This window comes from Lissotriton vulgaris, unplaced genomic scaffold (assembly GCF_964263255.1).
Source record: "Lissotriton vulgaris unplaced genomic scaffold, aLisVul1.2 SCAFFOLD_4645, whole genome shotgun sequence".
NCBI lineage: Eukaryota > Metazoa > Chordata > Amphibia > Caudata > Salamandridae > Lissotriton > Lissotriton vulgaris.
The window spans coordinates 80,102-91,826 of NW_028250753.1; the positions used below are offsets into that span (position 1 = coordinate 80,102).

The 11,725-nt window shown below is 45.6% G+C and overlaps 1 long non-coding RNA gene across 1 annotated transcript in view; it reads right to left on the reverse strand.

The window, feature by feature from the left end:
* LOC147663134 (uncharacterized) overlaps positions 1–9,425 on the reverse strand; it is a 76,674-nt gene extending 67,249 nt beyond the window's left edge. The window contains exon 1 of the long non-coding RNA XR_015305427.1: positions 9,005–9,425. This is a non-coding gene — a long non-coding RNA (uncharacterized LOC147663134). The remainder of the gene's footprint in view (positions 1–9,004) is intronic.
* Between the last annotated feature and the right edge of the window lie 2,300 nt (positions 9,426–11,725).

Here is an 11,725-nt window from a genome sequence, read left to right on the forward strand (position 1 = left end):
GGGGCTCAACGTCAATGCTGGAAAGTCCTGCAACTATGCATTTGTGTAAGGCAGCAGAGACCCGGGTTACACACTAAACAATATAAGGGTACAATGGAGGGAGGACACCTTCTGCTATCTGGGTATCCAGATATACCATCAACCGACTGACCTATTTGACAGCAATCTAGGCAGGGCCTTGGCGGCACTCAAGTCTCAGGTGCACTTCTGGCGCACACTCCCACTGATGGTCACTGGCAGAGTGGCACTATCCAAGATGGTGATCCTTTCCCGCCTCCTGTACTACTTCACTAATCTCCCTCTATACATTCCGGCATTCTTCTTCGCCACACTCACTAGCTTACTCAGGGATTTTCTCTGGGGGAACGCCAGACATAGAACGACACTGGCGTAATTGTACCTGTCGACTGACCAGGGGGGCCTTGCTGTGCCCTGCTTCGAGCAGTACTACCTGGCCGCACAACTGCAGTGGATCTCTTGATGGCTTGCAGATAAGGGTCACGATGACACTGTGACCACACTACCCCCCTGTCTCTGGAGCATATAAACAGGCTCTTTCATCCAGCCACCAAAACCACAATGCTGAAGCCACTCCTTCTGGCGGTGGCGTATAAGTGCTACCGTCGTAGCCTCTACCTCACCAGAGCGCTCACTCCCTATGCGCCAGCAATACCTCTGGAGGGATCCCATAACGTGCCCGGAGTACTCACGCATACTGAGCTCAGGGACTGGCATGCAGCTGACATGCAGACACTGGGAGATCTGTATCGGGAGGGCACACTTCTACCATTTGAATACCTAACTGAAGACACAGGGCTACCGCTGGGGCAATTTCTCAGGCATTGATCGTTGGTTGCGACAATAACTGCCAAATGGGGAGACCTGACTACAGAACTGAGCCAACACCTTACCATACAGTACCTTCACGTTATGGGGCAGGGCTGGCATTTAGTCTGCTGGTTTGCAGCGTCACTAAGAAACACACGCAACGTCCAGCCTGGGCCCACTCTGCTGTGGGAAACAGATCTAGGGGGCCAATTGGAAGATAGGGAATGGGAAAAAGTGTTGAAGAGCCCAGTCCGCATACCCAGAAATATGAGATTCAGACAAATACAATTGTTTATAGTCCACAGAGCATATCTTACACCCGAGATGATTAACAAATACTTTCACCGCGCAGATGCAGTGTGCCCTCGCTGCTCAGTACCAGGTGCGGGACTGTTGCATATGCTGTGGGATTGCCCTGGGCTACATACCTATTGGCGCGCAGTCAGTGAGCAGTTACACACATGCACAGGACGCGACATCCCCTTTGAATGGCCTGCTTACCTCTTGCAAAAACCACAGTTGATGGACAGAATGCAGAACAATGTCATACATTCACCCCAGTAGAGAGATCTGGGCCTAAATCCATCGTTTTTTTGCACTCCACACCACCCCAGTTCAGACATGGCCATATGCAAATCAGTCTGACCCTGTGCCTCATGGGAACAGTCCAGCCCGAACTGCCAAACCATGCCTTCCCTGGACCGGAAACAAGCTTCCGAGGACCGGTTACCTCTTGCACCATTTCCGTAGAACCCCGGCCACAAAAGTCACATCTAGGTTTCTTGACCTGGGATTAGTGGTTGGCAAGCGCCTCCTCACTAAGCGGTGGAAAGTACACGATCCACCACATATATGTGCCTGGAGGTACTCACTCTTGGCTTGGGCCAAAGTAAAAGAACTTGCCATATTGTGGGAAGAAACGACGGGACCGAGGAGGGCGCCTGTGGCTGCCCAATGGGGGGATTTGCTCCAGGCCCCGTGACAGGCAGGGAGGGACAGTCCTAGGGGAAAATCCTTGGAAAGCTGATGCGAACACGCAGGGAGGGTCGGACACCCCGCCAATAGTCAGCAGTAATATCAGGCGCAGGTATATACCTCACTTAACGCCTAGGGTGGGCATAGCCGGAGCCAATCGAGGGGGAGCTACTGTCAGGCTGATGCCATGAGGTGTGGGGTAGAGGTGGGGGAAGGGGCATGGGGGGTGTTAATGGCACAGACATCGGCTAATGCTGCCATGGTTAGTTTGGTTTTGATTGTTTTGACCACAACATTTGTTCAACTGTATCTGATGAGAGATGTGAAAGGACTCCGAAATACGCACTATTGAGCCCAAGCAATTAATGTACTGTTACATTATCCTCTGTGAAATTAACTGTTTGGGAGGGTTAACCTTGACTCTGTACCAGCGAAGGCACAGGAATGTATGTCTCGTTCCACACTCAAGTTAAATGGTACACTTCTAGCATGAATAGCCGGAGTAATGTACAGATGGCTCTTGATGTGACACCTTGCCTTTCATTGATATGTAATGCCAAGTACAATAAAATGAAAACAGATTTGAACAAAAAAAAAAGTATGACTAGGAGCAAAAGAAGACAGGGGAGGGGCCTTGACAATCAATTCTTTGACCAAAACAATTGCAGCTTGTGCTTCTTGTGTCCAGCTAAAATTTGCATTTTATTTAAGGAGACAACGTAAACGTTGAACAATCTGAGCATAACCTGCAATAAATCTCGAATAATACTCAGTCATGACTAAAAATGACTTGAGGGAGTCTTTATCTTTTGGAACAGGAACTTGTGAGATGGCTTATATGAGAGATAACTTTGGTTTCATACCTGTCAAAGAAACAGTGTGACCTAAATATTCGATTGAATGTGCAAAAAACTTACATTTATCAGAGCTTAAAGTAACTCAAACACCCTTAAATTTAAATAAACCTGGCCTGAACTAATACCCATTAAAATGTGGCCCATAAATTTATGAAATACACTGGACGCAGAGGCCAAGACAAAGTGTAATCTTAGAAATGTGTAAGCCCCAAAACAGTTACAAATGTAGTTAGATCAGAGGAGTCAGAGAAAAGTGGATTTTGGTGGTAGGCTGAACGGAGAGCCAAAAGAGTAAAAAACATGGAGCCCTGAATGCCAGTTAAGAGGTTTTGTATTTTGGGGAGGGGACGACAGTACACTAAAATGTTCTTATTGAGGAAGCGTAAATCCACAAAGAAGTGGATACTTCCATCCTTTTTTTTTTAACAATTACAATAGGACTGACCATGCAGATGAATCTGTGTTCATAATGATGCCCTCAAAGACCAACTTATCAAGTTCTTTTTTTAAATCATCCCAGACACTAAAACGTGATTGATCTGGGCTTGTGAGAGACAGGAACTGCATTGTGTTTTAATTTAATTACATGTTTAAATTTTGAAATTTACCCAATGGTGGGACCAAAGACTTCAGGATAATCCTAAATAATTTTCTTGACATCATCATCCAAACATTCCAAAACTAAAGAAACAGAGATATAATTAATTTGCACAGGAATGGACTGACCCCGGAAATAATTTGAAACCAACTCTAGCCAAGTCTTACCATCCTACAATATTTTTTCCTTTAATGGCCGCAAACATTTTAGAGTGAATTTTTATACCTAAGCAGATTAGATCATAAAAGAGAAAACCAAGCATGTCAATTTCTTTGTCCCCATATGTTTTAGGAATAATATCAGTGCTTTCCAAAGATATGCAAGAATGGCAGTGATTTTTAAATAAAACATCAACATAATCGTGAGAGGGGAGCATTAATCAGCCACTATATCGAGAACAAGATCGCCAACTACCGCCTGGCAGGTGGGATCTTCAACCTTACTTTATGAAAACATATCGGAGACTGCTTGCACCGTGACCTGTGGGCACCACAATCTGCACTGCCTCGCTTCACACTGCTGCCCTGGTATCACCGACGCCACTGCTTTCACAGTGACCTGTGGACACCGCTCGTAGAGAACATGGAGCACCATCCCGCTTCACACCAAAGCCCTGGTCTGACCGACGATGACGCTCCACACTGTCATCGATGCCGCTGCTTTTACCGTGGATTGGGGCACCGCTCGTAAATTACACAATGCACCATATTGTACCGCAGCCTTGTCCCAACGACACCAGCTCCATTAACTCCAGGTCATCAACGAATGCCACTGCCTGCACTGCGACCTGTGGGCCCTGCACGAGGCATTGCCCCATCTCGCATCACAGCCTTGAGTCTACCGGAGTGGGCATTTCAGCAACAAAACCGCTGCTGCTTGCACCTTGACCTGCCAGCACACAGATGAGCACCGCCCCACTACACATTGCAGCCCTGGTCTCATCAACACCACTGCCCGCACTGTGACCTGAGGACACTGCATGCCTCACCACTGCACTTCACACCGCAGCCCTGACGCCAGCGCTCCTGACTGCAAACTCAAGGAGTTCGAACTGCAACACGTGTGACTTCAAGGGCCCGACGACATCTGCACAGACTCCCGGATTCAACACCAGTCGATGCCTCTCCTCCGAAGTGCATCGCAAGGTCTGACACTCTGCACCTCTAAAAGTACAGTTTTACAAGTCTTTCCGACACCATATCTGGTCCACTATGCTGCAGTCGGCCAGAAGTATTAGATTTGTTTGCTCATGATGCCATGATAGCCCCGGACTGAGCTATCGACTTCAAGAAACTGTATATAAAGTTTATTTTTGCTTTATTGCTGTTATGGATTACTGTTAGATTTGTATTGTCTTGGACTTGTTTTACACTGATAATTTTGGACATTTTTCTAAAACCGGTGTGGTGTCCTTTTGTAGTGTTTTCACTGTATTACTGTGTGTTATGTGCAAATGCTTTACACATTGCCTCTGGGATAAGACTGACTGCTCATGCCAAGCTACCAAGGGGGTGAACAGGGGTTATTTCAGACATGTAATCCCCTTATCCTGACTTGAGTGGTGGCATAGGTGCAAACCCCAGCCAACCACAAAACCCATTTCTAACATGCCCTTATTCAATCATCCATCTACCACTCATTCTGAAATCCATCCGCCACTCATGCGCTCATTCAATAATCCATGTATTTTCTGCATAAGCAATGGTGTTATGGTTAAATTTAAGGAATGCCACAAAGAATAAAGATAATCTCCTGTAATGTAAATGGTCTTTTAAATGCACATAAAAAGTGGGGCACTGATAAAATGGTTGGGTTCCTTTTTCCTGAGGTAATCATTTTGCAGGAAACGCATTTTAAGTCAAACACTCTCAAACTGCTGTTGCCAAGGAAATATTCACAAGCGTAATTTGCTTCGGCCAATAGGGCAGTTCGGGGAGTTAGCATTCTGTTTACGAGTACATTGAACTGGGAGGTGTAGACAGTGTATGAAGGAAGCCAGCATAAAAATGCTAATATTTAGCATGGTCTACTAAAACGCATTAGAAAAGGCAAATAATCATACAAATAAGAGACGCAAATACTGCAATTATGGTAGAAGATAAAGATAGGACAGCAAAAATATTTCTTCTCCATTTTAAACAAATTCATGCTGAAATACAGAAGTGGGCCCACAGGATTTAGAAAGTTAATTCGCCATTTCAGCTACCACAAATTACTAGGGATAATATAGAAGCCTTGAATAAGTCTATTGTGCCTGTAGAACTAACTGAAATACAAAAAGGTATGGCTAGTGCTAAGGCTAGCAGGAATGATGGCATCCCTATTGAAGTATACAAGATGTTTTAGGTGAGCTTTCCCCCATTTTTAGGTCTCGCTAGAGCCCAGCGCATGCGCTGATCTAGTGAGACATTTCGTAAGCCGCTTTTGGAAGTGCTTCCAAAGCAGCCACCAGCTTACCCTCACGCGCAAAAGCACGCGACGTGCACAGCACTTTTTTTCATCACACGCTTGCTCCAACTCGCGTTTTTTTTATTATTTCATTTCCCGGCCAATGCTTGTTCTCCCCTGGCATATATTTGCTACTCACGGGCTGGGTTATCCTCTTCCGGTCTGCCTCTCCTCACCTTATCCCCCTCACCTTATCCCCCACCCCAGCCCTCCGACCCCGCTCATCTTCCCAGGCCATGCTGTCTTCTTCCAGCCCACAGTCGCCCCTTCCAGCCCGTGTTTCGAAGCTCCCTCCCAATGAATGCATTTGGATGTCCTGGTGTGATTAGAGCGCCATAAACACATCCCCTCTCTGGCCCATGAGGTAAGCTGGATTCCTTGGACCACAGTGTGTTCATGCTGCTGTCTCCATGTGGCTGTTGCTTAGCGACATGGCAGATTTCACTTATCAGCAGACAAGAGCAATGGACGTTTGCAGCACCACAGGCAACTTGCAGGGAAGCTCGTGCACTTCAAGGGGTCTTTTTGATGCTTCCAGGTAGATTTTTATCTGAAACCTCCTGTGTGTCTGCACCCCTAGCATTACATTGCTTTACTAACCTTCCTCTTGTGATAAGCTCCACACCTCTTCCAATTCATCACTTTCTTCCCTCCCGAAGCTGCGTCACGACTCGCAGTGACCCCAGTCCTCCCAGTATTTGTCTATATCCCCATCTTGCATTTACACTCTGCACCACCTCTCCTGATGCACTGCCTCTTCTGACCACCCCCACTATGCAATGCATCTACCAATTACCAGTTTCCTACCACCCTCTCTCAGATAAACCTCTCCTAGTCACTCCTCACGCCAATCTCCACCACCTCTCCCACTCACCCCTCCCAACCATTGCCACCTATCCAGATGCCTAAACCTCACTGCTGAATCCCCCACCTCCCCCTCCCTTTTTTAATCACATCCCACCCTGGCCCACCACTTCTGATCTCACCTGCATTGTTCAATATATATTTTTATATATAACAATAATTTTTAAACATCAAAATGTATTTATATAAATATATTTTTCTATTTGGTATTTATAGATGATGCAAATGATTTTTTACAGACATTATGTCTTATATTTGGTCCAAATAATGCCTTGTATATATATAGGATTTCTTCACTTTCTATGCATTTAAATGGAGCAGCTTGTTTCGCGCACTTTTTGTTACTATTAACCCGTTTAGCGCGTCGAACATTCCGCCCCAGTGCGGACGTTCGATCGCGCTAACGGGATTCGGACGTCCAACGGTCGTGCGCAGCACTAGCGAGGTAGTGCACGCGACGACCGTTGGACGTTCGCAGCACTTAAAGGGTTAATGCCCTCATTTGTGTTTGTGGCACGTCATGTGATCAAGCCTCTTGGTGGAGGCGAAACGTGTCATGGCGGATTGCTGGCTGATTATTTCCACAATAAAGCACTAAGGATGTTGCACCAGATTTTGGGTCCTCTCTTCGTTGTTCTTGCCAAGGAAGGAAAATTTTGAATGGCGATTTTCGTTATATAATATATATATATATATATATTCCACAGTAGTTTGCCGCGCAGAAACCCCAGCCACTTGGGGTGGCGGGCTCAGAAAGGGTCGCGAACACCAAATCTCGAACCAAATCTTTTCGTATATTTTCCAGAAACAAACGATGTCTGAGTCACAAATCCTTTCCAGTGTGGTTATTTTCACAGCCTGGTCATATATTTATTTTCACTGAAAAAATACACAAGTTTAAGGGACGAAATTAGCATTTAAAAAACCTTAGAAATTCACTGAAAAAACCACCCGTACCTCCTTTTCTTGTTGTTTTTTAATAATTTTTCAATCTTTTTTCATGTGACTTGGTTCTACCGAGTCACAAGATGGCTGCCAAGACTTCCTGGTTAGAACTATTGGCAGCCAATCAGATTGCAGGCTCAACTTAAGGATGGTTCGCGGATCCTCCGCAGGGATATATATATATATGAGAAATGTTTACATTTCTCAGGAACTACTGAACGTATTAACACCTGTTAACAAAAAGAGTGCTTTCTGAACCAAGAGTTACATTTTTTCCAAATTTGGTGTAATTCCGTTCAGCAGTTCGGGCTGTAGCCGTGTCTAAAGTTTCCTATGGAAATTAACATAGAGAGAAAGTGTTTTGGGACTCCCCCTATTTCTCTGCCCCCGCTTGACGAATCACCTTAAAACTTTCAACACAGCAGCTGAAGTGAGCTGGCCATTAGTTTTGAAAATTTCACGAAGATTCGTCATACAGTGCAAAAAATATTGGCAAGAGAAAAAACACTTTTTGAATAGAAACAAGGTCCTAACTACCTACTGGCGACCGCAAGTAGGTAATATATACACACAATTATCTGCTGTATATTTACCATATCGTAATGGCATTTGTGGTAAAGGCATAGGCATGGGAAAAGACCTGTGTGGTTAAGTCACTGCATGGTTAAGGATGCACGAAAATGGCATTGCGTGTTAAAAGATGCCTTGTAAAGGCATTGTGTGGTAACTGCTGCATTGTTTCGCCCTGTAAACTGAAGCAGCCTAGGCTGGGACAAACTATGGACTAGGGTGTGGGGGAGAGTTAAGCCCTTGTAGCCCAATGGACGTGGTGCGCCTGCCGCATATCTTGTACTCCTACAAGCCTATTGAATGTAGAGCAAGGGGTGAGACTCACCTTGTACTCCTGTACAGCCTCTTATGAGGGGGTCAAGGGGCAAGACTCACCTTGTACTCCTGTACAGCCTCTTATGAGGGGGTCAAGGGGCAAGACTCACCTTGTACTCCTGTACAGCCTCTTATGAGGGGGTCAAGGGGCAAGACTCACCTTGTACTCCTGGGCAGCCTCTTATGTGGGGATAAAGGGGTGAGATACCTTGTACTTTTGCACAGCCTCTTATGTGGGGATCAAGTGATGAAACTCACCTTGTACTCCTGCACATCCTCTTGAATGGGAAGCAAGGTGTGATACTCACCTTGTACTCCTGGACAGCCTCTTGAATGGGGAGCAAGGGGTGAGAATCACCTTGTACTCCTGCACAGCCTCTTATGTGGAGGGGTTCCAGGGTGAGAATCACCGTGTACTCCTGCACAGCCTCTTATGTGGGGATCAAGGGGTGAGACTCACCTTGTACTCCGGTCAGCCTCTTGTGTGTGGATCAAGGGGTGAGACTCAAAACGACTTGGTGGATTTGGGGCGTTGGCCCTTGTAGCCTAACGGGCGTTGTGCGCCTGCCACACATGTACAATCCTGCACAGGGGTGAGACTCACCTTGTACTCCTGGGCAGCCTCGTCAATGGGGCGCGCCGAGTGAGCCTTGTGGTCTTTGGACTCGCGACAGATGACGCAGATGGGCTCCTGGTCATCGTCACAGAACAGGTTCAGCTTCTCCTCGTGCTTTTTGCACAGTATCGCTCCGTGGTCAGTGTTTGAAGCTGTTTTATCTTTTCGGCCACGTTTGCGAGCTGCTTGTTAGGGAGGAGGGTTTTATTCGGAAATGTTCCTCTACACTCCGGACAAGAGAAGTCTGTCTGCAACCCCTGCCAGTACGCAGAGATACAGGACAGACAGAAGGCATGCCCACACTCCACAGACACGGGCTCAGTGAAATACTCCAGACATATGGAGCAGGTCGCCTCTTCTTTCAGGCTCCGGAGCTGGTTTTCTGTAGCCATGACACAGCCGAGGAGGAAGACGTGAGGTTAGTTTCAGTTTCGCTTCCTTCCGAGCAGAGTTTGCGAAGTGGGAGGTGTCCAGTCGCGCAACGCCCATAAGGCTCAAAAGCTTCAGCTGCAGCAAGAGGTGGCGGGCCAAAAGCCTGCGGCATGACACTAGAAAACAGGCCGGCACTCACCTACACAATGAAGTCCTTCCCAGTTCCTGAGCACCACATAACTCTTCTCACTGTAATGGGCGTTCTTTTATTTAATTTTGTAAACAACTGGTCAGCGTGCTGATGGCGCTCGTGTAACCTGCAGAGGAAGAGGGGGAGGGGGGATTGAGGGTGAGCAAGGTGGACCCACCTCTGTTTAGGGGCCCAGCCCACTGCATTGATCTGTTCTCTCATTGCTCCTTTCTTTAAGGTTATGGAGCCTGGGCCTGCGCGACACTCCTGCAGTTACTTACTTTTCTGCACCTCTGTACACACAAACTTATTAGAGTGGAGCGGAAGCAGCACTCAAGTTGTCAGCACAGCCAGTTAACCTGAGATGCATTATAACGCTGATTATGCGTTTTGAGAGGCCAGGGGCCAGATCCCGCAGTGTCGGATAGGATAGGGCTGGGTTGTGGGTGGTTGGGGGAGCAGACTATCGACAGGAAGAAAAGGAAAGGAAAGCAAACGAGAAGCTGGGGAAAGAGCCTGAGGTGTGGAAGCGAAACAGGATTGGAAGTGGGTGGACGAGTACTAGAGAGGTGAGTAGGGAAACATTAACGAGGGTTAAGGAAGATGGGGATATAGAGACAAGGGAAAAGAGAATAACCAAGGACAAAACAATACAGAAATGGGAAGAAGAGAGAAGCAAAGGGCAGAGGCAAGGAGAAAGCAGTAAGTGATGAGGGAAATGAGGAAACATGACGAGGTGGGGGAAGAGTGAAGAGAATTAGGAAGAGGGATAACATATCAAAAGGGAAAGGAAAACTAACGCCTGGGAGATAAGTGAGTGGCTAAGGGGAATGTTGTAGGGGTGTGACAGGAATAATGTATCTGATTATAAAATGATCAGGAAGACTGCAAAATAAGATTATTTAAATAGTTGTCTTCTCACCCACCGTTACACCTCCCCCTAGCTCCACTGCTAGTCCACAGCTTTGTAGGAGTGAGTACCTGCACTTATTTCTTTTTCCATTTAAAACACTGGTGGCAATTGCCACACAATATCTTCACCATGCATCCTGTACCACAAAATGCATTTACCACATAGCACGCTATATGCCTTTACCATGAATGCTTTTACAATAACTCCTCCACCCTTCCCTTTGCCTTGTAGCCAATAATACCTCTTTCCTCACCTTTCATTTATTTGTTCCTTCGTGAAATTGTTCCAAAAAAGAAAAACATTTTGCTGTAGTTGTTATTTTGGCACATTTTTCCATTGAGTCAGAATCATAATTTACTTTATTCCGTTTCAATTAGGAGAAAAACATAAAAGTCTATACATATCATAATAATACGTTTATCAAATAATGGTACATGCATATTTAAAAACACTATAAGTTAACAAAGTAGCTTGAAATTCAAAAAATTTACATTTAGAGAATATTCAACAAGAAGGTTAAAATGCATTGTAGTTCCATTATAAATTACTTCTGTGGCGAATACAAAATTAAAAAAACCTAGCAATATTTAGGGCTAAAAATTCGGAATCCAGAAGTTGGAGAACCATGAGAGCAGGACAGCATTGGCGTAGCCGCAAACTTTTTAAAATTGGGACTAACCGGCGCTTTCTAGGTTCAATATAACATTTACAAAAAAGGGTCAAATGCAAAAGAGATTGGGGAGAAACACCATCACAGGGACAGGATAGCTGCTTTGACCAGTCATTTACAGTTGGGAAAGTAACAAGTCGATGAAAAATGTTGAGCCTAAACCGGATCAGCAAAAATCTATCATAGCTGCTTAAAATTCAAGTTTAAGTATGGCTGAATCCCCAAGGAGGTTTGGATCAACAGAGAGTGCTGAGTCGAGATTTTGTTGGCTTCTGATGCCAGACGAAGATCCCCTAAATGGCATAAACATTGATTTTTTAACGTTTTCCTTGAAAGCTCTGCCAATTCTGGAGGATTGTGATAATATTTCTCTAGGCCATGTCATATAAGAACTTCTTGACATATCGAAGCCAACCGATCTTACTGATGTTTAAGCTGACGGAAAGATTTGTTAATAACCAACTTACGAATTTTCTTGAGGAGAATAACATCCTGCACACCAATCAATCAGGGTTTAGATCTAAACATTCTACTGAATCTGCCCTTTTGTTTACGGCAGAGACC